Raw genomic sequence first — 27,458 nt, forward strand, 5'->3', positions numbered from 1 at the left:
ACCGCACGATGAAGCAACCCACAGCCTCTGCAGCACGAGTTTGATCCCCGGGCCGGCCAGGGAGAAACTCACATGGCGCAGCAGACCTCTCCTGTCTCGCCTGCTGCTCCCCTCAGCAGTGTATTTCAGTCAATCTGCCTGTTCTGTTCCCCACTCTGTCTCTGGTGGATCCTCTCAACCCCCAGCATCTCTGGCCTGTACCCCAGCTCTTGTATGCATAAATAAATAAATCTTAAAAAAAAAAAGAAAAGAAAACCTATATTTATTGAATGCTTTAAATGTGTCAAGCTTTATGAAACATCATTAGCATTTATTATCTATGTTTTGTTCCACTGTATATCCACAGCACCTAGAACTGTGCTTTGCATATATCAGGTATTCAATAAATATTGGTTAAAAGAAGACATCTTCATCATGGGCATCCCCAGTGGCACAGCAGGTTGAGCACAGCACTATGAAGCTGTCTGCAGCCTCTGCAGTGCAGGTTGATTCCCGGCCGGCCAGGGAGATTCCCACATGGCAAGGCAGACCTCTCCTATCGTGCCCGCTCAGCAGTATTTTCGGTCTGTCTGACTGTTCTGCTCCCCTATCTGCCTCTGGTGAATCCTCTCACCCTCCCGTGCCTCTGGCCTATACCCCAGCTACTGTATAAATAAATTTAAAAAAAAAAACTTTAAAAAAAAAAAACCTTTGAAGTAGGCATAATTAGGTAATATATACATCACAGTACAAATTTGAAGCTAGGTTCTTTGACTACCTGATTTTATATGTGCACTTAACTATTGTGTTTTATGCTTATAAATAATTATTGCTCAAACACAGTAACACACTTGTGACCACTGATTTTATTTACTAGCTGTATGTGTAAAATATCTTCACCTAAAAGCAGACTATAGCCTTCCAAAATTCCATCCATGGGGGCTAACTCCTATAGCATACAAATAAGATGTTGGTCTCTTCATTTTTGTTGTTAAGATTTATTGTTTATTTATTTATATATACAAGAACTGGGGTATATGCCAGAGGTGGGAGGGTAAGTGAATTCCCCAGAGAGATGGGGGAGCAGAACAGGTGGCTCTACTGAATTACAGTACTGAGGGGAGCAGCGGGTGAGACAGGAGAGGTCTGCTATGCCATGTGGGTTAGCCTCCTGGCTGGGAATAGAACACATGTTGCAGTGGCTGGTGATAGCTTAATAGTGCTAAGACTTTAACCCCTGCACCACCAGGGAGTCGCTGTTGGCCTCTTCTTAATAATAGTTCCTACCCCAAATCTCTACAAGTTACCACCTCATTTCTTTCTATTCTCTTTTCAGAAAAATTCCTTTACAGGGTTACATACCTTATTGTCTCCAATTCCTCCCCTTCTATTATCTTTTAAAACCATTTCATTTACTCTTTTCCCCATATTGCACTTGTCAGCATCAATAACTTCCATACTCCTAAATCCAATAGTCAATTCCAAGGCCAAATCTTACTTATCAGCCATCTTGAACATTATTCATCCTCAGTCCTCATCTATGTACTTTCTTCACTTGCCTTTAAGGATATTGACACCTTAGGATTTCTTACTCCGCATTAAGCAATCCTTCTCAGTCTCCAATCCTCTTCCTTATCCTGAGCATTTAGTGTTGGAGAGTCCCCACAAAGATTATGTCTTTAGGACCTCCCTGGTGGCACAAGGGGTTAAAACACAATCTATGAAGCTATCCGCAGCCATCTAGCACAAGTTCGATCCCTGGGCAGGGACCACCCACATGGCACAGCAGACCTCTCCTGACTTACCCGCTGCTCCTCTCAGCAGTGTATTTCAGTCATTCTGCCTGTTCTGTTCCCCACTCTGTCTCTGGTGAATCTTTTCAGCCCCTGCACCTCTGGCCTGTACCCCAGTTCTATATGCACAAATAAATAAATCTTTAAAAAATACCACTATGGAAAGCTGTGTGGAGATTCCTCAACCTACTAAAGATAGAGCTTCCATATGATCCAGCAATTCCACTCCTAGGTATTTACCCAAAGGACACAGAAACATCAATTCCAAAGAGCACCTGCACCCCCGTGTTTATAGCTGCACTATTTACAATAGCTAAGCTTTGGAAACAACCCAAATGGCCAAAAATAGATGACTGGATCAAGAAGATGTGGTACATATACACCATGGAATATTCAGCATTCAAAAAAGATAAACACATGCAATTTGCAGCAACATGGATGGAGCTGAAAGGGATCATGCTCAGCGAAATAAGCCAGAAAGAAAAAGAAAAATACCGGATGGTCTCACTCATAGCAGGAATCTAGAAAACCTAAATAAGGGACCAGGAAAAAGAATAGCTACAAGAAAGAAAAAATCAAAATCAACAAACAACTATGAACCAGAGACACACTATGGGGGGGTGGGGGGTGGGGAAAGGAGGGATTGGGGTGAAAATAAGGGGATTGCAATTGTATGGGGAATATAAAAATAAAATTAAAAAAAAAAGATTATGTCTTTAAACATAATCTTTATGTAAAGAATATCAAGTTTACAATTCCTGCCTACAACTTGTTATCTAACACTATATCTAGATATCCAGCAGAAAATCAAAACACAAGCCGTGATTTCCCTTCACTCCAAACCCACTCCACTGATGGATTTCCCCATTTTACTTAATGAAAACCCGTCATTGCTTAGGTCAAAATCTTTGGAATCAACTCTAACTTCTCTTTTAGTCTTCCAGACATAAATTCAGTCAGAAAATTCTAATGGCCAAAACCTGTTTTTTCATTTTTTAAAAATCTGATCACTCAAAACCTTTCAGTGGCTTTCCATTTCACTTAGAGTAAAAGTCAAATATTGCCACTGGTCTATCATGTCCCATCTAATCTCCCTCTCGCCTCTCTATTACCTTTTCATTCTCATCCTAATTAGTTCACTTAACCCTCACAAAAATCTTATGATAGGTTGCTATCCTTATATTATAGATGAGGACATCAAGGCTCAAAAAAGTTAAGTAATTGATATTAATGGCAGTAATTGATAGTAAAGGCATAATCAAGATATGAACTCAAGTTACTAAGCTCTTTACGATAATTTCATGTACGTAACCAAAAAGCAACTTGATTTCATTTGAGAATCCCAAGGATGTTCAGAAACTGGTGGTACCTAGTACTCCTAAAAATGGGAGTTGAAAATAAGAAAATTTGTTGAAAGTTTAATTAAGATTTCCCTCTCTACCCTGCGCACTCATGCTAATGACTCCTCCCAACCTTGTGAGAGGAATGATTTACATGTGGTGAGCTAGAGAGATATTGAACTGGAAGACAGTGGGCATTACAAGGGGTAAGGGGAACCATACTATTCCCCAGCCTAAAATGAGAAATATCTTCTTCACATTTCTTATGACTCTTCCTATGAACATTTCAAAACTAATTTTTAGAATACTAGCATGGAAGAGTATAGATCTGGTTAAATAGCTTGGTCAAAAAATTCAAAATGGCAAATCTGCATTCAAAGACAGACTATTTAATGTCTAGCTTTTTAATTGGTTCTAGACTAAAACCTTGTATAGCAAGTTTCAGGCTGAAGAGAAATTTTTATACTGCCATTATGAACCTCTGATAATAGGAGATTTAATGGAATTTCAAATAGGCCATTAATCGTAACATGTCAATATAATAACAGAAAGATTAAAATATGTCTAAACTAAAGATCAATACAGTTTAAGCCCTTTGTTTGAAATTAAACTTTCCCAAGTATATATTTGATATCAAATCTTGAAAAGTTAAATACTGAAATAGATAGAAAAAGTTTTTTCTGGCAAATTTCCATAATAAATGCTTTTATAGCTTATTCCAAATATAACAATTTTGCAACCATATAAATTATAAATTAGACCAAGCATACAATAAATTGTGGGTAACAGAGTTGTTAGTATGTGTGTACTTATAATTTCTTAGACTTTTTAAACAAATTTTATGTAAAAAAAAAATTTAAGGTAAATTTTTAAATGGTTGTGGCATAATTTATTTCCCAACAAAATAAAGTTGTGATGTTAAGAAAAGGGATTAGATAGTGTTGTTACTCAGTGTAAACCTTTGGGAAAATAGTGTCTAGAGGGAGCTCATTTGGTAAAGACAAAGGAAAGGATAAGGGTTGTAATAGTGACTGTGTTGTTTTCCTTGTAATAGTGCATTGATATTGGAGAGAATGATATCAATTCCAGCTGTATTTGGGGATTAATATTAAAAAGACTTACTGATGGATTGGATATGGGAAGTGAAGTGAAGTGAAAGAGAAATTAAAGATGACAAAGGTTTCTGACTTGAGCAACTAACAAAAGATGATGTAATTACTGAAAGCGAATGGAGGTATTGCAAACAGGTTTATGAGGTATGGAATTATGAATTCTGTTCAAGACTTGGCAAGATTAAGAAGCTTATGAGTCATCCAAATGATGGTTATGTAGGATGCTGAATATCAGAATCCGGAATCATCGCCACTGAGTCAGCATCAATGAACACAAAGTTGGTCAGGTTCAACACACAAAATAAGCTGTGAGCACAGAGTAAGCAGCCACCCTGAAAAGTCTACCAGGAAAGCAAGGAAATCTAGAATCATTTTTCAATCTTATCACTATCTAAATGTGATACTCATTCTTATTTTCTGGATCTTACAATGGTGCAATTATCTATTAATATATTATACACTCTGATTGCAGAATACTGGGGTCAAATTCCAGCTGCATCTTTTATTACCTGCATAACTTCAAAAAAGCCAAGCTCTCTGTGTCTTTATCTCTTCATATATAAAATAGGGATTTCATCATAACTATTTCACAAGGTTTTGTTTTGAGAATTAAATTAATATGCTTATATACATATACACACAGACACACACACCAGTGTCACTTAATGTTATACCTAACATATAAGAGCTACTTAAGTGTTTGTTATATTATTATTCAAAGGTTCATTTACAAAAACATTTTTCAAATTTTATCTATTGGCAAGTTCTTTGTTCAAAATGTTAACATCCAGAAACCTAATACATGAAAGAAATATTGAATGATGTAGCTGAATGGTAGGACCTGGATCCCCATCACACCCCACCCCTGCTTAGTACTTTTCCTTCCTTTCTCCATAGAATCCACTGAGGAAGATACATGGCCCTTCTGAAAACCATCAGACTAGATCATCTTTTTTAAGAAAGAAAGGAAAATAAAGATATTTTCAGTCATACAAGCATTAAAGAGTCTTCCACCCATACATCCTCATTAAAGGAACTCTGTTTTGAAATAATAAAAGCAAAGTCAAGTCAGGCATCATATCGAAGTGATGATTCTCTGTTGTTTATGTGTCAAGCGATATGGAGGGTGCTCCACATGCATCACAATCCTGGTCTTCCACATCCCATTCCATGCCCAGCTTGCTCCATGCCCTTCTCCTGTGAGGAAGGGTAACTTCATATGACTTTAAGGAAAGGAGAGCCTGGGTTTTAGTAGTCCAGCCCTTTTCTCCCCACTGCTACTCAGGAGCCAAACTGCCTGCAGGAAAGTATCATATATTCTGCTCCTCCATATGGTATTATCAAGGCACAAGGGACCAAGTATGAGGAGGCATGTCCTCACCTAGTACTGCCCCTGAGTTGATTAATGTGTCCATCAACCAGGCCAGTAGCTCTGGAAACTGATATTAGGAAGCCCACTTGACACAACAGAGAAAATTTTCCAGTATTAGCTTTATTGGTAAAAAGTTCAATTGTTTGTCCCCATATGGCTTACACTTTCATCTTTTTCTCTACTAGTACAGATGAAAAAATGTGCTATGTAGAAGACCTCCTTGACTTCTAATAGTGGGACAAAAGAAACAATAGTGAACTCAGAAATGGATCAAACAAGTTGGCAAAAGCATGGGATAAGAAAGGTCCAGATCATAAAAACAAAGTTTGTTTATCCTGCTAAGGAATTTGGATTTTATCCTGGGAAAAAGCCACTAGAATGCTTTCAATAAATGATGATCTGACCAGATAAGTATGTTTGATTATAATCTTAGATAGATCAGGATAGAAGGAAGAAGAGACTGCTGAAAATGAGATCAGGATAGAAACAGGTGTCATTTTCCAAATGCCAAATTCACCTGCCTTATAACTTTTGCTAAGACTTTCTCAAATGGTAAATTCATGTTTTTCCAACCTAATGTCCAATTTTGAATAACTGGTTGGCTAGTTCAGTAAGACTTCACTAAACCAGGCAATCAGATAACCAGATCTTGAAAGGCATTTAGGGTATTTAACAGTGTTTCAAGGATATTTTATCATTTTCCATTTAAGGAAAAGAATGAAGTAATGCTTCTGACTTCCAAAGTTTACATTTTTATGGCATATCCATGGTACATCATTATTTAGAATTTGTTAATACAGAATACTGATAGTCACAAAGTGATGGTTTGAAAAATATTTTTTGTGGATATAGAGTAGACAATTTGTCATTCATAAGTTAAGCACGATATTATACTTCAATACAAAACAGATGTATACCATATTGCTTTAGGGTTTTTTTTTTTTTTTTTCTTCAGAGACAATTTTTTAGCAATGTCAGAGTCGGTCAAGTGCCTATAAGCCAAAAGCTGACATTTGGTCCTTTACCTTTCTGAGTTCTCTATTTTTGTGCCATTCCTCTGAGCATAATACTGCCAGCTGACCTAAGGCAATTGATTTTGATCTTATGAAGTTACTGGCTTCTCTCACATGAAATAACTTCTATGGTTGTCCAGCAATGTGCCTTGCAGTGACAAAGGAAAGGGAGACACAACACAATACATAATTAGATGTTCAGTCTTCTAAGGGACTCAAAAACAAACAAAAATTCCAGTCTTCATATCCTAGTGGTTCCTTTCCCCATCAGGCAGTCCCCTGACATTGTTCTCTACCTGATAAGTGCTTCTGTTGGGAAAACACAACGATGGAAGGAAAAGGATATCTGTCAAATGTTATGGAACAATCCAGGCTGTCATCAGATTGCCTACCTCTAAGCAATGGGACTTGAGAACTTAAGTCATTCACCTGCTTGGTTGTTTTATTTGTTTTGTTGTATTTTTTAACACGGCTGATTATTGTACCTTTTCCTTGTTGACACTGCTCATTCTCCCCAACAGGGTCCTTTTTTCCGAAACAGGCCTACCAGTTTCCAAATGTCTAGTTATTCCTCAACCCACTGACCCCGAGGAAACATAATCATAAGGGAACCTGAAGTACTTGAAACAAAGACTTGTCTAGCATTCTAACTGGGAAGTTCAAGCAATGAAAAACAGGCATGACTAGGTTATGATGCTCAATTATGTCCTGAAGGGTTTGCATTTCTCTCTGTATCTCTGTTTTGCTCTAGGCAGATGTTCCCCGATATCATGGCAAAGATGGCCACCAGTAACTCTAGGATCACATCATCCTTATAGACAATGATCTTCTTTCCTCCTCCCTCCACACTAGTAATATCTCTTTCCTCAAAGTTTCATCAAAGGTTCCAGGAATTGTTTTCCAGCGAGATGCTAGGGGAAAAAAATGTATACCTAGTTTATACAGAAACCTTTCAATATTTTCTAAAGGTGAATAAAATATGATCATATTACAGTGTCAAGAAACTGTTGCTTAATACATTTTGTGGACTTTCTGAAGCTCACAGAAATGTAAATGGAATTATCCAGCTACTTCTTAGCATGTTTGACTAAGTCATTTCTTATTGTGTTGTTTAGAAATACCACTAACAAACTCCTTTATTTAGGTTTTTGTTTCCAGAATTATGTTCATGGATTTTCCCAACTTCTCAATGAGCATCCTTTTTTCTAATTCACAGAGCCAACACCGGAATGAAATTGTGTTGCTGCTAGGTATAGATAATATATCTAAAGAGAGCCAAATAAAATGTACCTTCTTTTCAGAGCAAAACTCTAGGCTGCTTATCTAGATGTACTATATTCTGTCTTCACATAGGAAAATCAACTTATTTAATTCCTTGATGCTTGAACGCTTCTTTATTCCAACATTTTTTAAACAATGGTTTACAAGCACAGAGTTGGAAAACTATCTCTCTAAGACTGGAACACAGCAAGAATGCACCAAGCTTTGACAATCCTTCCTGAGGGAGGGCAGAGTTCAATCATTTTAAGAAGAGGACTGCACACATTCTCCTCAGTTGAGCTGTCCTTTTGCCCCTGCCATTACCTTAGAATATAGCAAAATGAGTAAAATGTAAAATTTTCAGCCCAAAACTTGTTGGTATGAGGAAAGCAAATCATTGTCTTACAGTAGGGAGAAAACATCAATACCATTTCAGTGTAGAATTACCTGGACATGATTAAGATGAAAATAGTATGGCAAAAAAAAGGATATTTAATGCAAAGTAAATGAATACAGCTTAGAAGAAATTATAACTTGAAACTAACAATTGCTTCAAGCTATAGACAAATTTAATAAGAACATAAATTCAATTTGTTCTCTTACCCTCTTCCCACACTAACAGTAATCCTCTAAAACAACACAAAAATGAATCAATAGAACAGTATAAGATAAAAAGGGAACTTGCCAATCTGAGAAAAATAATTAAGTATGAATAACATTGCTCTCTGACTATAAAAAGCTTTGGCTCTTCTCTCTTCCTTTAAATGAAATACAATTTATGAACTCAGGAAATGAAGTGAACTCATTGTTGGAGGAGATTCCCTAGGATACCACATGTTTCCTGCTTTGAAGATTCTATCTTCCCTCAAATTTGGAAAGATCAAAGCTTAAAGACACTGGGAGAAACTTCACAGATATATGAGATGCAACCTATGAAGCTATCCACAGTCACTGCAGCAAGAGTTCGATCCCTGGCCACAGAGACACCCACATAGCGCAGCAGACCTCTCCTGACTCACCCGCTGCTCCCCTTAGCAGTGTATTTCAGTCAATCCGCCTGTTCTGTACCCCACTCTGTCTCTGGTGAATCCTCTTACCATCCACACTTCTGGGCTGTACCCCAGTTCTTGTATGCATAAATAAATAAATCTTTAAAAATAAATAAATAAATAAATAAATAAATAATAAAACTAGAAACAAGCCAAAATATTAACAACTACTGATCTTACATGGAGAAAAGTGAACAGTCTTGGTATAATTCTTTGCTTTTTAATAGAATTTGTTTAATATCTTTGATAAATATAGACTTCACTTCAGGTGATACAGGGAGGATCAAAAATTTGAGATGGCATATTGCCAAATAAAGAGTATTCGACTTTTAAATTGAGCCCAAATTAAACATCAATTATCTATTGCTTCTTAAGAAATGACTACAAAGTTAGATAGCATAAAATTACAACTATTCTATATACTTATGTGTGTGTAGGTCACATATTTAGAGAATGCATTGTATGAATCATTTGTTTCTACTACATGAAACAAGGTGGGACTTTAGCTATGTGGCTTAAATATCTGGACATTGGCTAGGAAGACTCAAGTGAGACTGCATGTCTAGAGTCTTGATTCTTACTTTCAACTGGCCACCTAGCACCTCCTCCAACATGGACTCTCCACATGGCTAACTTGGGTTTTCTCAGTATTTTAAGTAGAAGCTCTGCAAAGAAGACAAGTCCCAAAATTGCAAGCACTTATTAAATGTCAGCTCACATTGTGCTTGCCAATATCCCATTCACCAAAACAAGTCAAATGGTCAAACCCAGACTTAATGTGTAAGGACATACATGAGGAATTTGAATTTCAGCTATCATTTTTTTGACTAAATTACTTTGACAAGTAATTAATTTCTCTGAGTCTCAGTTTCCACCTTTGTGAAACAAAGATAAGCAATTACTATCATTTGGGGAACTAAATGAAACAAGTACACAGCAATAAAGGACTTAAGAAATAGTAAGTGGTTGATAGACACTAATTCCCATTTAATACACACTTACAAAAGGTGTTTCTTATTTAAAAATTGCTTTTTGAATAAGCCTCACATTTTGTAGAATTATGATTAGCCTTTTTTAAATGTGTTTTTCAGTGTTTTTACTTATTTTGGGTTACCAATACTAATTATATAATTCCTTCATGGGGAGATTATATTTTTTTCTAAATTTTAATGATCTTTCTCAGTTTTCTTTTTACAGGCTTCTAATTTAAAAATATATTTCCCATTGAACCATTTGACGAGCATCTCTTTTATTGCCCATTTTATTTACATATAATTGGCACATAACTATAAGTTTAAGGAATACACTGTGAGTAGGGAGTATATGGATATGAAATCTTCAGCAAAGTACTAGCAAACTGAATTTCACAACTGAGATGAAGTGGGATTTATTCCAGGGATGTATCAATAGTTTAATAAACATAAACCAATATAAAATGTTATTATTAACAGAAGAAAAGATAAAAATCATATAATGTCAACAATGCAGAGAAAGCATTTGACAAGATTTAGTACTTACGATAAAAAAAAATCTTAACAAAATGGAAATAGGAGAAAATTTCCTCAACATAATAAAGACTACATGTCATAAATCTACATGCAATATAATTCTTTTTTTTTTTAAGATTTATCCATTTATGCATACAAAAGCTAGGGTACAGGCCAGAGGTGCAGGGGTGGGGGAGGGGTGTGTGTGAGAGGATCCACCAGAGACAGAGTGGGGAACAGAACAGGCAGATCGACAGAAGTTCACTGCTGAGGGGAGCAGTGGGTAAGTCAGGAGCGGTCTGCTGCGCCATGTGGGCCAATTCCTGGCCTGTTGGGACTCAAACTCGCGCTGCAGAGGCTGCGGACAGCCCCATAGGTTATGCCTCAACCCCTTGCACCACCAGGGAGGCCCCAATATAATTCTTAATGATTAAAAAAACAGTTTTCCTTTCAGAACATGAACATGACAAGGATGCTCACTGTCACCACTTTTGTTTAATTTAGCATTAGAGATTTAACTAATTAGACAATGGCAGGAATAAAGAAATATATCTTATATCAGTAAGAATAGTATATGTTAAAAAGTGTCCAATATGTGCTGGAGAGAATGTGGAGAAAGAGAAGCACTAATACACTGTTGGTGAAATGTTAACTGGTCCGGTCATTCTGGAACACGATCTGTATTTACCTTTAAAAACTAAAATTAGAGGGCCGTCCCCTGGTGGCGCAGGAAATTGAGCGCAGCACTGTGAAGCTGTCCACAGCCTCCGCAGCACCGGTTCAATCCCGGCTAACCAGTGAGAATCCCACATGGCGCAGCAGACCTCTCCTGTCTCACCCACTGTCCCCTCAGCAGGGTGTTTCAGTCAGTCTGCCTGTTCTGTTCCCCACTCTGTCTCTGGTGAATTATCTCACCCTCCCATGCATCTGGCCTGTACCCCAGTTCTTGTATGCATGAATAAATAAATGTTAAAAAAAAAAAAAACCAAAAAAACCCATAAAAACTAAAATTGGAAATAGTATATGACACAATAATGCTAATTTGGGGCATTTATCCAAAAAAAATATGAAATCATCAAATCGAAAAGTTATATGTTCTACAATTTTTATTGAAGGATTATTTACAATAGCTCAGACATGGAAATGGTCAAAGTGCCTGCATGAGTGCCTGCTCAAAAGAGGAGTAGACCAGGAAGATATATGTCCATACAATGGAATACTATTCATTCACAAGGAAAGACAAAATGCTACTATTTACAGAAAAATAGAAGGGGTTTGAGAGAATTATATGTAGTTAAGCAAATCAGAACGACAAAGATAGATTTTGGACATTTACATAGCAGACTATTGGACAAAGCAAAATACTCAAAAAAAAAAAAAACTAAAGGACACTAATAAACAAAATGAGATGTCTGAGGTTAAGAGGGAGGGAGTAGAGAAAGAGAACAGGCCAAAGGGGTAAAAAGTATGGAGTATGTCAGGAGGTTGGAGGGGAGCTTACACAACTAGTAAATAGCAAAGATAGAACAGGAATACAGGCATGAGTGACTCCAGTGCTAATACTACTAAAAGGGATCATTAAGACAAAAGGACTAAAGAATAAATTTTTGAAAAATGATTTAAGGAGTATAATGTAATGATATAATACATATATATTGTAAAATGTTTATCATAATAAGGTTAGGTTTTGTCATTGCTGCTGCTGTTGTTAGTGTCGTAAGAACATTAAAACTTAACTCTTATAGCAACTTTCAAGTATACAATACAGTATTGGTAACTGCAGTCATATGTTGAATGTTAGATGCCCAGAACTTATTCATCATATAACTGAATGCTTATACCCTGTGACCAACATTTCCCAGTTCCCCCATCCCTTTAAGCCCTTGGCAGCCTTCTACTCTCTGTTTCTATGAGTTTTTGGATTCCATATATAACTGAGATCACATGTATTTATTTTGTCTGTCTGACTTTTTTCACTTAGCAGAAAGGGTAACTTATTTGATTATACACAACCTTGTGAGACAAAAAATTATCATCTGCTTACTGGATCAAGAAGATTTGGTATATATACACAATGGAATACTATTCAGCAATCAAAAAATATAAACTCATGCCATTATGAAATAAGTCAGAAGGAAAAAGAAAAATATCAGATGGTTTCACTCATAGGAGGAATATAGGGCAACCAAATAAGGTATCAGGAGGAAAAAATAATAACAATAAAAAAATTAGCAGGCAACTATAAATCAGAGTGATTCTGCAGGGGAAGGGGACGAAGAGGGTTCAAAACAGGGGAGGAAAGAGCACAAGGGACTATGGTGCTGGTGCATGGGTGAATTGGTAGTAGAAATACTATAGGGGATACACCTGAGAAAAGAAAGCAAACATTGTACAAAAGTGAACAATGATGTAAAATATACATAAATGAATAATTTTAAAAATTATCATCTTCACTTCACTGTTGAGAAAATTATGGCCAGGAAAGGTGAAATCAATATCAAAGGTCATCCAGTGAGAGAGGCAAAATCTCACTGCTCCCAGCTCTCAGATCTCCATGCCATATTTTTTCTAGATTCTTATAAGCCTCTTAAAGAATCTAGGTTGACATTCCAGAAATGTTGCTATTGCTATGCTTCTACATGAAGATCCGTGACAGTTAATAGAATTTAACTTCTTAAGATCTTTTCCAGTCATCAAGAACAAATCTGTTGTGAGATAAGTATGTGCTTGGCATTGTGTACTGGGTATTTTTTTTAATATTTTATTTTATATAATTCTTACATCATTTTTCATCTTTGCACAATGTATGCATTTTCATTTTGGTTATATTCCCCATATAATTGCAACCCCCACCCTTATTTTGACTCTAGTTCTTCCTCTCCCTTTCCCCCCACCCCCTGTAGTGTGTCTCTGGTTTATAATTGCTTGTTGATTTTGATTACTACTTTGCATTGATTAGTCTTTTTCCTGGTCTCTTATTCAGGTGTACTGGCTTTTAAAGAACTTCTTTTCTCTTTTCATTCAATGAAAACGAGGCTATAAACTCACCAATGAATTTGAGAGAGTGCTTAAGTGAACCTCCTTAGAATATGCCTGTTCTGTTTTTAGTCCAGTAATTTCCCTTAACTAAAGCAATTATGAGCAAGATCTCATAAAAACTCTGGTAGAATCTTGGTATTTGCATATGTACACACCAACACATGTACACACTAGCATGTACAGACATCCATAGAATGGAATATTTTATATCTATAGTCCAACATAAAGTGTTAAATTCTATACATATGGACCCTGACCTAAAATTGTTTGATTTGGGATTTTTTTACTTAAAAATGGTGAGAAAGTTCTATGTATACTATCAAATATGCGGTATAGTAGAGACCATATTTTGAAATTTGAATTTTGATCTTTTCCCATGCCAGCAATCTGTGGTAGGCTACTCTCTCTGATCCTGGGCAGTAACTGTGAGCAACTGCTACCAATAAGCTATGAAATGGCTATAAATCAAAGTGTCCTACCTTTACCTGGCTAAGGAGTCCATGAATCAATCAGATGTTCAGTGTAAACAACTGATACTCTAGCAACTGTTTTATACTTTATCTACAGTATTCAAAAAACTACATGACATAGTCAATACTTTATAACAAAACAGGCTTTGTTTTAGATGATTCTGACTAACTGAAGGCTAATGTAATGATCTGAGCATATTTAATGTAGTTAGGCTATGATGTTCAATGGGTTAGGTGTATTAAATTCATTTTTGACTTGCATATTTTCAACTTACAACAGGTTTATCAGAACATAACCACATCATAAATCAAGGAAGATCTGTATAATACTTTAGAACAATAATACCACATATCGAGGAGTGCAAAATCTGGTGTGGCAATTAGTGTTCTTTAATTGTAACAACCAAGGTCAGCTCTGGCAAACTTAAGGGAAAAAAAAAAAGACTTACAAGCATAGCATACAGTAGTCTTGATAACTGCAGTCATCATGTTGTATATGAGAAACAGCAGCAACTGCAGAAGTATGTGCACCAAAAAATTTAAGGAATGTAGGTAGCAAAAACCAAGTAGCCTAACCACACAGTGGAATCACCTGGTTCCATTTCTGAAGATAAAGAGGTTCTTATCTTTTCTACTTTTACATCATTTATTTCAAGAGTAAAATCTTGGGAAGGAACATCTTTTTGGTTTATGGACATATACCTTAATTGAAGGCAGGGCATTTTGATTGACTGTTAGCAAGACTGCAGAGAGTGGGCAAGTAGAAGTTCCTATAAGGAAATCATGGTGCTATAAGCAGAAGGACAAAACCAGAAGCTGGACTCTACCACTAAATATGAAAAAATGTTCTACATCACTTGCAATCAGGGAAATGCAAATCAAAACTACAATGAGATACCATCTTACACCAGTGAGAATGGCACATTCTAAAAAAACTAGCAACAACAAATGCTGGTGAGGTTGTAGAGAAAAAGGAACTCTCCTGCACTGTTGGTGGGAGTGCAAACTGGTCCAACCACTATGGAGAGCTGTGTGGAGATTTCTGGACCTACTAAACATAGAGCTTCCATATGATCCAGTAATTCCACTCCTAGGTATTTACCCAAAGGACACAGAAACATCAATTTCAAAGAGCACCTGCACCCCTATGTTCATAGCAGCACTGTTTACAATAGCTAAGCTTTGGAAACAACCCAAATGCCCAAAATAGATGACTGGATCAAGAAGATGTGGTACATATATACCATGGAATATTACTCAGCATTCAAAAAAGAGAAACACATGCAATTTGCAGCAACATGGATGGAGCTGAAAGGGATCATGCTCAGCGAAATAAGCCAGAAAGAAAAAGAAAAATACCAGATGGTCTCACTCATAGCAGGAATCTAGAAAACTTAAATAAGGGACCAGGAAAAAGAATAACTATAAGAAAGAAAAAAATCAAAATCAACAAACAACTATGAACCAGAGACACTCTATGGGGGGTGGGGGATGGGGAAAGGAGGGAATGGGGTCAAAATAAGGGTTTGCAATTGTATGGGGAATATAAAAATAAAATTTAAAAAAAGAAAGTAGTGGTTAATAAGGGTCAGGGGTAAAGGGAGATGACTGACTACAAAGAGACATGAGACATTTTGGGGTGCTAAGAATACTCTATTACTTGACTGTGGTATTTTTATATGACTCTATACATTTGCCAGAATTCATAGGGTTTTGCATCTGTATTTTTGCTGTAGTTAAATGATACCTCAATAAATTTAAAAATTAAAAAATAAAAATAAAATATTAAAAAAATAAATAAAGTGAAATTAAATTAAAAGCCATAACGTCTTCTTTAGATTTAGTACATTTTACAGGGGAAGATTTTTTTCAGGTAAATCCAATAAATTAAGTTGATTTAAGATTATCCCATTTAATCATTATAGAGGTTTATCCTAGGAAGTCCTCAGTATATCACTTTTAGATGTAGTTTTATGTTATCCTCTTACTATGTTACTTACAGTTACCTGTTTTATTGTTATTAAATCTGTCATTTAAAAACATAAAGCAGTGCAATATAATTCATTCTAAACTACACTTTCCTTCATCACATAATTACATTAGAAAACACTAAGCCTTCTGCTACAATGAGATAATACAATTCCTAGGTATTCAAAGACACATGGCAAACAATGCCTAAAAGGGGAATGTTATCTTACAGTAAAATATGCCTACCTCTGAGGACTGTGTTTTACCACTGCTAATATGTTTTTGGAATTCTGACAGAGATGTACCTACAGGAATGCCACTGACTGACAAATCATTACATACCAAATACCCAGAGAAAAAATTCAAGGAATTCAAAACAAGACAGTGAGCACATTTTGAAACGAATTTTGAAAGGCATATTATGTGCAATTTAAAACCTTTTTTTTTTTTTTGCAGTCTGCCTGCCATAACTCTTTTCCTTGATTGTAATGAGGTATTTGATAGAATTAAGTGTTTGATATCTACAAATCATTCTAGAATTTTGATGGTGGTTGAAAGTGAGGCTTATACACAGAGATGAAGGTGTATCCCTGAAATTTATAGTTTGGTAAATCAATAACATTTTATCAATCTTTTTGTATACGCAAGGTTGCCACTGAATTTACTCAGAGAATGAGACACATATAATTCTGTGAGGTCTCCAGTAAACCAAATATAGTTTTTCATATGAGTAGGTAAGAATTCCGTGTGGACTTCTGATGTTTCAGAACATAAAAAACTTGGAATTTGAATGACCTTAGCAATCATCCAGGCCAGAACCTTCATCTGACAGTTTCTCTGGTCATTGCTATGGTTAAAATATCCTGTTCAAAATTAGTAGTAATCCTATTCATGTCATCATTCATATTATCTCTAATTAATTCTTGTATTAGCCACAGTAGGAAGGAAATTTTTTTTGTGTGTGTAGAACCCCCATTCTACAGGGGGTGCAGGCAAGAGGTACGGGGGTGAGAGGGTTCAGCAGAGACATAGTGGGGAACAGAATACACAGATATACTGAAGTACACTGTGAAGGAGAGCAGTGGGAGAAAGAGAAAAGGTCTACTGCGCCGAGTGGGTTAGATCCCTGGCTGGGGATAGAATTCTGGCCATTGAAGTAGGTCCTTGCCGCCATTGCACTGAGACTTAACCCTTAGGTCACCAGGGATGCCCCGGAAAGAAACTTTTACCAAAATATCTGGAAAGGGTTTTAAAGTCTTGGGGTTGAAGAGAATAAGGAAAAATCATGATGAAAATATGAACCAGTCCTCTGTCTTTTGAGGATTCAAAGAATCTGTGAAATGATAAGAAAGTTATTTCTTTATATAGTCCCTGCTTTGTTTTTAAAAATTATTTATCATGGGTCTCCCCGGTGGCACAGGCAGTTGAGTGCAGCGCTGTGATGCTGTGATGCTGTCCGCAAGCCTCTGCAGTGCCGGTTCAATCCCCGCCGGCCTCGGAGCAACCCACATGGCGAGCAGACCTCTCCTGTCTCGCCTGCTGCTCCCCTCAGCCTGTTCTGTTCCCCGCTCTGTCTCTGGTGAATCCTCTCACCCTCCTGCGCATCTGGCCTGTACCCTGGCTCTTGTGTAAATAAAATAAATCTTTAAAAAAAAATTATTTATCATGACTTTAGAAGTCAATTAACAAAACCTTGTTTCCCAAAGAAGAAATCTGTGTCATGTCAAATTGATGTTTTATTATTTATTTCAATGACCAATTGCACAAGCAACTTTCGCAAGATGTCATAAAACTACTTTATAGGGAAAAAAAAAAAAACTTACATGGACATACATCTTTTATTATATATATTTTGCTTGACTTAATCCTATCCACTTTAGAGGCTTCTTTCAAGATCACAATTTATTTATGATTTTCACAGACCCTACAAATTTATTTCTGTATAAAAGACATTATCTAACAAAATCACTTTCCATTACCAAAACTAAGTGTGTCTTCTGATTCTGAATCAGTGTCACAATAACTTGCTGTGAAAAGTCATAGGCTCCATTCCAAACCTAATGTATCTGAATATCTGGACATATGACCAGAGAATTTACATTTTAAATAAGCACCTTGACTCTAACATACACTTAAGACAGGTACTCCAAGGGGACAAAGATAAAAAAAGATGCAGATTCAACCACCTTCATAGTCTCAAAAAAACGTCTTAATCTGTTTACTTATTTGTCAACAGTGATTCATGACCCTTATTAAAATCTCTTCCATATTCTAAAATTAAAGTCATGACCACAGATCCATAGATTTGGCAAGAAGTCCCATGAGCTTTGGCCCAGAGTCTCACTATATGAACAATGTTGTAAAGTCAAGCTGGAGTGGATATAAGAAACGTCTGAAAAATACTGGATTTCAACAAAACTTGGTTCAGATGTATTCTTTCAAAAAAATCCTAAATATAATGGTTTTGCAACTCTGAGTGTTCACTATCTCTAGCCACACCATAGAGTTTCAAGAGATGTAATATCTAATTTAAATAAAAATTCTGTTGGGAACAGCTATCAGACAGCAATTTTTAAGAAAAAGAATCTGGGATTAGGAATCGGGGAACTTGACCCTCAATCTAGTTCTGTTACTATCTATGCTACTTCAGTGAAACCATTTATTGGCTTCACTTTACACAGTTTCCTCATTTTCAAAGAGAAATTTGCCATCCTTTTGCAGTGTAACTATAGGAATTACAGGAGATAAGACTATTATATAAGTAGTTTTAAAGTTTGCAAATATCCTGCATCTATTTATATTAAGGTATTGTCTTGGTCTTTTACAGCACTAACACTTTGTTAGGTGCTGGAAATGACAGAATTAAATGTGATCTTTGCTTATAAAACTATGATATGCAATCCTATAGGCTCATAATCTTCCTAACAGGATATGACATGCACACTGGGAGATACTCCAGAAAAAAGGCTGTTGACAAGAGTAGAAAAGTCAGGCATATTCAATTACAATGTTGAATCCAATCATCATCATGAGTTCAGGATGGATATTTATGGATCATCATGGGAACAGAGTGAAACTAACATTCTTATAGGATAGTAGGAGAGCAGTTTCTTGAGGAAGGTGAAGTTATCAAAGACAAAGTCACTTCCAACTTGAGAACTGGATACTTTACAACTCGTATAGCTCATCTATTTAATAGGTCCTAACATTTGCTGCATGCAGAAATTGAATTCGGTTGCCATGAGATCACAGTAGAGGTTCAAGTGCCACATTTGGTACCAGCACAGTTGTAATCAGGAGAGACTGCAATCAGGACACTTTTCTCTGGCTCCATAGATACTCACAAAATTCCTGTTTTCTTTTTCCAGAACCCAATTCAGAAATGAGTGCTGATCAAACAAAGCACACATTCCCTTTGGCACCAAATTTGACTTGGCAGATTCTGTATGGGATCCTGGCAAGCCAGAGAGTCATTTCTCTAAGCCAAGAGCAATCTCTGGAAACATATCCAACCCTAGAATGGTGTGCCAAGAAATGAAGTGAAATTTTTTCAGAGATGGACAGAAGGGAAAATATAAGAACAGCCATAACTAGATCCTTAGGGGAAAAAGCCATATTGTATTAAATTATGTATGATTTACAGCAGCTATCCAGTGCCTAAACAGTTGTAAAAACTATACATGTTAATTAATGAAAGGATGAAAGGCTAGTCAGGATTAACTGTGTCTCTGATAGTATTCAGTTGCAGGGTCAGAACATTTAGCCTTTAGAAACACTGGGGACTGACTCACCTCTGTATAACAATACAACTGTTGTTTCTGAAAGTCATCCATGTGGCACAATCACCAAGGTGAAGCACTAGTTGAAAGAAGAAGCAAATATGTGCTCTATGTTATGTTCAGTCTGATTTGGCCAAAGTCTCACAGGTAGGTTCTACAAAGGAAGCAATAATGTCATTGTCATTGAAATACTACTTTTGAAAGACAAAAGTGCCTTATAAATACAACATTTGAAAACAAAGTAAATTTAAGTCCATGTAAACATGAGGAGATTCTTTAATTTTCCCCAAACTTAATGAGATATAAGTGACAAAAAGCACTATGTAAATTTCAGTTGTACAAAGTGATGATTTGATACACATACACTATCTGAAATGATCGCCACAATAACAGTACTTAAACATCCTTCATTTCACATAGTTACGTGTGTGTGTGTGTGTGTGTGTGAGAGAGAGGGGTGTAGTGAGAAAAATTAAGATCCACTCTCTTAGCTAATTTCAATTTCAAATTGGTAACTACAGTCACTAAGCTGTATATTAGATGCCCAGAACTTACTCATCTTATAATTAATGATCCCTTCTATCCTCTGTAAAACCTTCTGTCAGTCTTTTAAGTCCTTAAAACTGAACTGTTTATTCTTGTCCCTTCGATGACTTTAGTTGTTCTTTAGCTCTTGTGCACAGGAACCCCTCTTATATAATACATCTAGAACCTATAAATACTCTGGTTACTGGAAAGTTTTGTTTCAGACATGTCATATAACTTTCCAACAATCATAATTCATAGTTTTATCATAGTATATATTATGTTTATTATATTTTATTCATATAACTAGCTCTACTGGATGTAGCAAAATCTCCTCTAAGAGACTTATAAAACAATTTAGGTTCCTGTTAAGTCTCAGTTACATTTGTACTCACAGCAAGCAAAACAACTGTGTCAAGTGCTAGATTCCTGGTAAACACAACTATATCTTTGCTCTGAAATTATTTGGTATGTAGACAACTCTTGGTAACCCTAGGTATTTTCTATTTCCAAACTTACCAAGATTATCAATAATTAGCTTCCCAGATCAAACAAGATCAGTTGTGCTCCATATGGTATGCTTTTAAATATTTGTGTTTATTATTTATGCTCTAAATTTTCCTTACATAATACCCTCTTTAATTTTTTATTTAAGTTCTCTCCAGCCTCAAGAATTTTTTTGAAGGCAAGTTTTTTCCCTCGATTTTTATTTTACAATTATTTATTTTAAATCATTCACTGTTGCTTATTGACTACATCTTATATGGCAAAAATAGACAATATGTTATTAAGCAATTGTCCAAAATGTTTTTGGAAATCAGATAGATTTATGCTTCATTTTCTAGCATGTTCTGCAGAACTCTGCTATTCTACAGATGTACTTTGCTGACCACCATGATAAGAAGAGAAGCTAAATTCACTTCTCTGGGCATCCCATACTCTTCAACTTTAGCAAGTCTTATCTGTTTTATTTATTGGAATTCCACATAAAGTTGTTTGTGAAATGGATTCCAAAGCATGAAAATAGTTTCATATTGACTATGAAAATTTCATTTTGGTTGATCTGTTTATTGACAAAGCTATTATTGAGCCATAGGAGTGATGCTAACAAGTCCTTTCTATAGAGTAGAAGTATTTTTAAATGCTTACCAAGGGTTGAATGCTGAATAAAGCCCATGTATTATATTATCAATGCTAACTGTCCAAAGAATCATTATGTAAAACATTTAACTGAGCTTCTACTCTACAATTATAAAACCAAAACAGAATGTGCATTGTTGCTTTGAGGATTCTGACTAGAAATTGTTGGTGAAGTATGTTCACATGCAGTTTGACTTTTCTCCACATTGGAGTAATTACCAACCATTGTGGCTGGATTCAAAAGACTTTGATTGTGGTAATGAATTGCATCAAACCTTCCAAGAAATATAGAACTCTATGTCTCAGGGAGTTGGCTGGAGGCTGCAGTTGTAGATAAGGATGTGGGAAGGGAATGCTGGTACTCTATAGCCAACTGTATAAGGTTATGAATTGAAATTCATTGCTAACGCGGAACAGGGATGGACCTGGAATACATTTTTTCCATTGTTATCTAGGGTACAATTTTTCAGTTGTTAAAAAAAAAAAAAGGTTGCTAATCTAGCTAATTTACTTTCTAATGATTAAAAATCAGAATGTCCAGATTTTTAGAATTTCTTACTAAAAGTTAGAATTTATATATGGTATAAATAATCTGGATGAGTATAGTGAGAAACTCTCAGGTTCTTAGCCAAGATCATAAAAAGGCCAAACATGTAATTAAAATTAATAAGAATTAAAATACAGTAGATAAAAGCAGACAGCTGAAAAAATTACATGTTCAAAAGATATTTTCTTACTTAAACGATCTTAATCTAGTCAAAGACCCAAATGCAAATGAAACAAGCATAACTTAAACAATTATACCCTTTTATTACCTGTAGAATGAATGGGTGGAATGTGTTTATATAAACAATTATTCAAACTGAGCCTAAAGAGGGGGAACCAAAAATAAAGATACATGAAAATGTATCCAATACTCTAAGAAGGGAAACTGTATCTAAATGATTTGAGATTAAACTCTCATTGCTAAGGAAGACTCCCCACACTATTCTTACAGACTTTGCACACTTTCACTATCTCAAGAAACAATAGAAAAAATAGACATCCCTTGACTTGAAGTAAAAGAGATTATCCAAGATATAGGAAAGGCCACCCGACACATTTTGGGCTTGCCTAAGCAGCTCCTACAATCACATAAATTGGTTCCTAAAAAATAAATCCCTAGTGTATATCCCGTAATTCTATTTTTCTGGTGAACCCTGACTGATACATAGAACCTTTCTCAGACAACCAAGAAAATCCTTCATCAAAAAGAAAGATTCAATAAAGAAAGAAGACTAGGATCAAGTAAATAAGGAACTCAACTTAAAAGAGAGACAAAGGAGATTCTAAAATGAGGATTTCTAGGATAAAAATCCCTAGGATAACAGCTATGGACCATAAAGGAGACAGGAATGGATAGACAAAAGGTAAAAATTACTCACATGTATCATATTAGCAGAAATTAGTAGTTTGAGAAGAAGATAGAAATCAGGCAGATTTAAAAATATTGACAGAGTTCTTAGTGACAATGATTAAAACACACAAGTTGCTTGGCCATTGGTGGTGAAACCACAGAAGTTTGTTGTTTATTGTGAGCCCAGAAAGCATGGACATCAATGAAACTCTTCCAAGTCCCTAGATATATCATCATTATAATTTTGCCTGAGATCATTAACAATTTTGTAGTCTGTGTTCTAAAGAGTCTTATCTCCATTGCAAAAAAAAAAGGTTAACAAAAATATGTGAGCCATAAATCTGAGGTATACAACAGGGGAAGAGGAGGGGGAGGGATCATACAAGGGAGGGAAGAGCACAAGACTATGATAATGGGTCCTAGGTGCTATGGTGTGGGAGAACTACGGGGTATTAGAGAAAATGAAGGTATCTGAATGTGGTTAAAGAAATGATCTGGTAAAGATACCAGGAAGGAAAATACTTTAGGAGACGATGGAGAATTAAAACTTGTGTTCAAATAAAAATGCTTTTAGTAGATGGAAAGAAACTTGGTATTCCTAAAGTTGCACTGTGTGAAAAAAACTCCAGAGCCAGAATAACAACTACCAGTGTCTAGAAAAGAAACATTATTTAGAAAGATATGAGCATCATTTTTTTTGCTCAACTAGGTCAAATGACTAATTTAAAGCAACTTTAGATATGAACTGGATTATCAGGATATGGAACATCATTGAGTTCAAGGGAATGCAGACACCATCAAGTAGTACAATTAAGCAAGAAAATATAAGTAGTGATTGCTGTTAGACCTTAGTTAAATATAGGAAGTGTCATTAGGCACATAATAGATACAGAAGTAGATGGACAGGTTATAAATAGTAAGTATAGTTCCCTAGGGTCAACTGAGTAATGGCTTCAAGGGCGTCAAAGAACTTCAACAGTACTTCCTCCCATATCAGCATCTGAGAATTCTAGGGAAAGTTAGAGATAAAATGCCTTATTCTTTAGTGACTTCATCTTAAAGTAATGGAAATAAGTATACTTATATGACATACGAAATAAATGTCATGGTAACATTAATTAGGCACACTGAGACATGAGACAGACTAGTACCTTAGTAACATTAATAACCAAGAAAGGAAGAGAAATTCAAACAGTAAACAGGACAAAGGAACACTAACCATTCTGAAACAGCTAGCTTCTGGGAGGAGAATTGTCAGAAAGACTAATGTCCAAAAGACATGACAGCCTTAAGGCTGAGTGTAGGGTAAAGAAAATATCAGGCTTTTCTGCCCTTCTGCCATCAGGATAGATGATGGATCCTTGTCCTGAATGCATGCCTGATGGTGGTCACCTGGAATAGGGTGTGGGCATAGGTAGATGGGATTCAGCTGAGCTAAGACTGTGCTTTTAAGGGCGGCGTCACGGGGACACCAGAAGCAGCAGTAGAAGCCGAAGCAGAAGCCGAAAGAGAAGCCGAGATCACCAGAGAGCCCAGATAGAGTGAAGATTTGCTGGGGGCTGGGAGGCCTGCCAGCCTCCCGGCCCCCCAGCACCCCTGCCTGCCATATGCCTGGTGAACCCCAATAAAAGACCTGCAAAAAACCACTGAGGACTCAGACTCCTCCTTTACCCGGTCTGCATGGGATCAGAAAACCTGCACTATGTCCAGTCCTGCCCTTAAACTGAGTAACAAGGAGTCCCCATCAAGTAGGCAGGGAATAACAGCAGGAATCCATTCAATGTTGATTACAACTGTGTTTTTAGAAAGCCTCTTGTCAGGAGCGAGAGTCCACATGAAAGATTTGGTACAAGCCACTAGGAAACTGGAGTCACAGGTAAGTGAGCTCCTGCTTAAGAAGTATTTCAAATACAAGGAAGTAAGAGCAAATTCATGATTTGGATTAGTGTGATGAGTAACAGAGGGAGAAAACTCTGAAACAAAAGCTCCATATGCTCCAAGCCAAGAGTTTCCTCTTGGTCATGCCTGTTAGACCAGGAAGACTATATCTAGGTTCTATCTATAGGTGGTGCTAACAAAACTGCTGTAAGTCAGTGACCTGGTCAAGCTCTGCCAGAGAGACGGGGTCAGCCTGGTCCAGCAAGAGAAGGGCACTATTGTCTCCAGCTGGGAGGAAATGAGGAAAGACAAAGGTAGGGAAAATGAGATCATTAAGAACAACAGGCACATGTCTGGAGCTACATAAAATGACACCAGTCTTATCTAACAGCTATTTTATATGTTGAGAGAACAAGGAACTGTAGTCTGTGACGAATGAGTTTTTAATGAATAGGGTTACAGGAATCCTATGTTATATTCCAGAGCAGACCAATGGTAAGAAACTTCTGTTTCTTATGTCAGGAAGATACTTATTCAGAGCGATGACAGGAATTGTTATGTTTGATCTCAGTAATAGTTTATGAAGCCAACTAGACAGTCATGGGAAGGATGATCAAATGAAGGCCACAAACAATCTATGCTTGCTTTTTCCATAGAGCCTAAAAAACCTTTTTCACCCACCTTTCATTATCCTTTGAAATAACTTGCAGGGAAATAAAAGGAGTTGTCTAGAGAAGTCATCAAGAAAAGCTACAAATCAAAAAGAGATTTCCAACAGATATGTTTTTAATGAACCGGTGAAGGTTTTCTATTTTTCCCCTCTCTTCCAACCCAACTTATCCCAGAATGTTGGTGACAGTGTGTTCTATCAATCAGTATTTTTCCAAACCTGAATGTGCTATTCTACTTTCTCTGACAAGGAAGACTTAGGAAAGTAGATGGAAGCATGCTTAGAGTACCAACAGAGCTTTATTCTGCAATTCAGTTCTACTGCTTTCTTTTAGTACACAAGTACAGCAAACTGACCCGGAAACTTGGAATAAAGTCATACATATTCCTCTATTACACTTGTAAGAGAAAACAATACAATAAAATAAGAAGTCACTCCTCATAAAAGTTGTCTTGATTCCCAGACTATTCAGTAACTTTTTCTTTCTTTCCCAGAGTCATAGTATTTATCAACAATATTTTAATTAAAAAATCTTGGGCCTCCCTGGTGGTGCAAGGGGTTAAACATCAGCACTATGGGGAAATCTGCAGCTACTGAAGCAAGAGTTCGATCCCTTGCCAGGGAGCTGACCCCCGTGGTGCAGGGGACCTCTCCTGTCTCACCCGCTGCTCCCTTCAGCAGTGTACTTGTTGATTTACCTGTTCTGCTCCTCACTCTGTCCCTAGTGAATCCTGTCACACACACACACCACACCTCTGGCCTATACACACAAAAAAAGAAGTATGAAAATGAATTATACCAACACAGGTCATTGGCAATCTTGGGAGCAATGAAATGGATTAAGACGAGAAGGAGGAGTATGGAAGGAGCGTTTGTATGATGGATTTAATGGTGGGAAGATAAGTTAGTTCCCTTCTGATCACATCCATTTTAAAATATCTTTACTAAGATAATTAGCAAACAATAAATTTACCATTTAAAGTGTACAATAAGGGGTATTTAGTATAGCCACAAGATTGTGCAACTATCACTGCTATTGAAATCTGGTACACTTTCCAACCGCCCAAAGAAACTCCATATTCATTCTTCTCCACCCTACACCCAACTCACCTTCAACTCCTGGCAACCACTAATCTATCTCCATGAATTTTCTTTCATGCAAATGGAGTCATATATGATCTTCTGTACCTGGGTTTTTTTCACTAAGCATGTTTTCAAGGTTCATCTAATTATAATCTGTTAGTACATCATGTTTTTATGATTAAATATCATTTCATTGCATGGACTTACCATATTTTGTTTATTCATGGACATTTTGATTATTTCTTCATTTTGGCTATTATGAATAATGTTGAGATGAATATTTGTGTGCAAGTTTCTGTGTAAACATGTATTTTGATTACTTTTGGGTATATACTGGTAAAGTGAAAATGCTGAGTTATATAGTAACAGTAAGCTTGGTCGTTCAAAGAACTTTTCCAAGTGGCTGCACTATTTTACATTCCAACTAGAAATTAATGTGTTTTAATTTCTCCACATTCTCATCAACATTTGCTATTTTCTATTTCTTTGATTATAGTCATCCTAGTGGCTATGAAGTGGTTTCTATTGTGTTCATTTGCATTTCCCTAATAATGAGTGATGATAAATATTTTAACATATGCTCATAGGAATATCTTTGGGGAAAATGTCTGTTCATACTTTATGACCATTTTAAAACTGAATTACTTTTCTTTTTATTTTAAGCTACACGGTCCTTCATATATTCTGACTACAAGCTCCTTATCAGATACATGACTTCAAGTATTTTCTCTCATTCTTTGGGTTGACTCTTCACTTTCGTGATGTTATCTTTAAAGCACAAAAAACTTCCAATCTTAATGCATTCCAAGTTATCTATTTTTTTTCTTTTGTTGCTTTAGTTCTTAGTACCATTTCTTCAAAAAAAAAAGACTAACCCTATATCACCAAGATTTGGACCTACTTTTTAAGGAGTTCTTTAGTTTTAGTACCTGTACCTAAGCCTATGATCCATTATCAGTTTACTTTTGCGTGGATGAGGTTCAACTTCATTCTTCTTCATGTAGCTATCCAATTGTCTTGAGAGAATTTGTTTAAATACTATTCTTGGGCCTCCCTGGTGGGGTAGGCAGTTGAGTGCTGCACTATAAAGCTGTCCACAGCCTCT

General features: G+C 36.3%; 1 long non-coding RNA gene across 3 annotated transcripts in view; it reads right to left on the reverse strand.

The window, feature by feature from the left end:
* The window catches only part of LOC119255803 (uncharacterized), a 236,550-nt gene that overhangs the window by 190,392 nt on the left and 18,700 nt on the right, over positions 1–27,458 (reverse strand). For all 3 annotated transcript variants that reach the window (XR_008553541.1, XR_008553539.1, XR_008553540.1), the window contains exon 2: positions 19,674–19,815. This is a non-coding gene — a long non-coding RNA (uncharacterized LOC119255803). The remainder of the gene's footprint in view (positions 1–19,673; positions 19,816–27,458) is intronic.

Source organism: Talpa occidentalis, unplaced genomic scaffold, assembly GCF_014898055.3.
Source record: "Talpa occidentalis isolate TD23 unplaced genomic scaffold, MPIMG_talOcc4v2.1 talOcc4.3, whole genome shotgun sequence".
Classification (NCBI taxonomy): domain Eukaryota; kingdom Metazoa; phylum Chordata; class Mammalia; order Eulipotyphla; family Talpidae; genus Talpa; species Talpa occidentalis.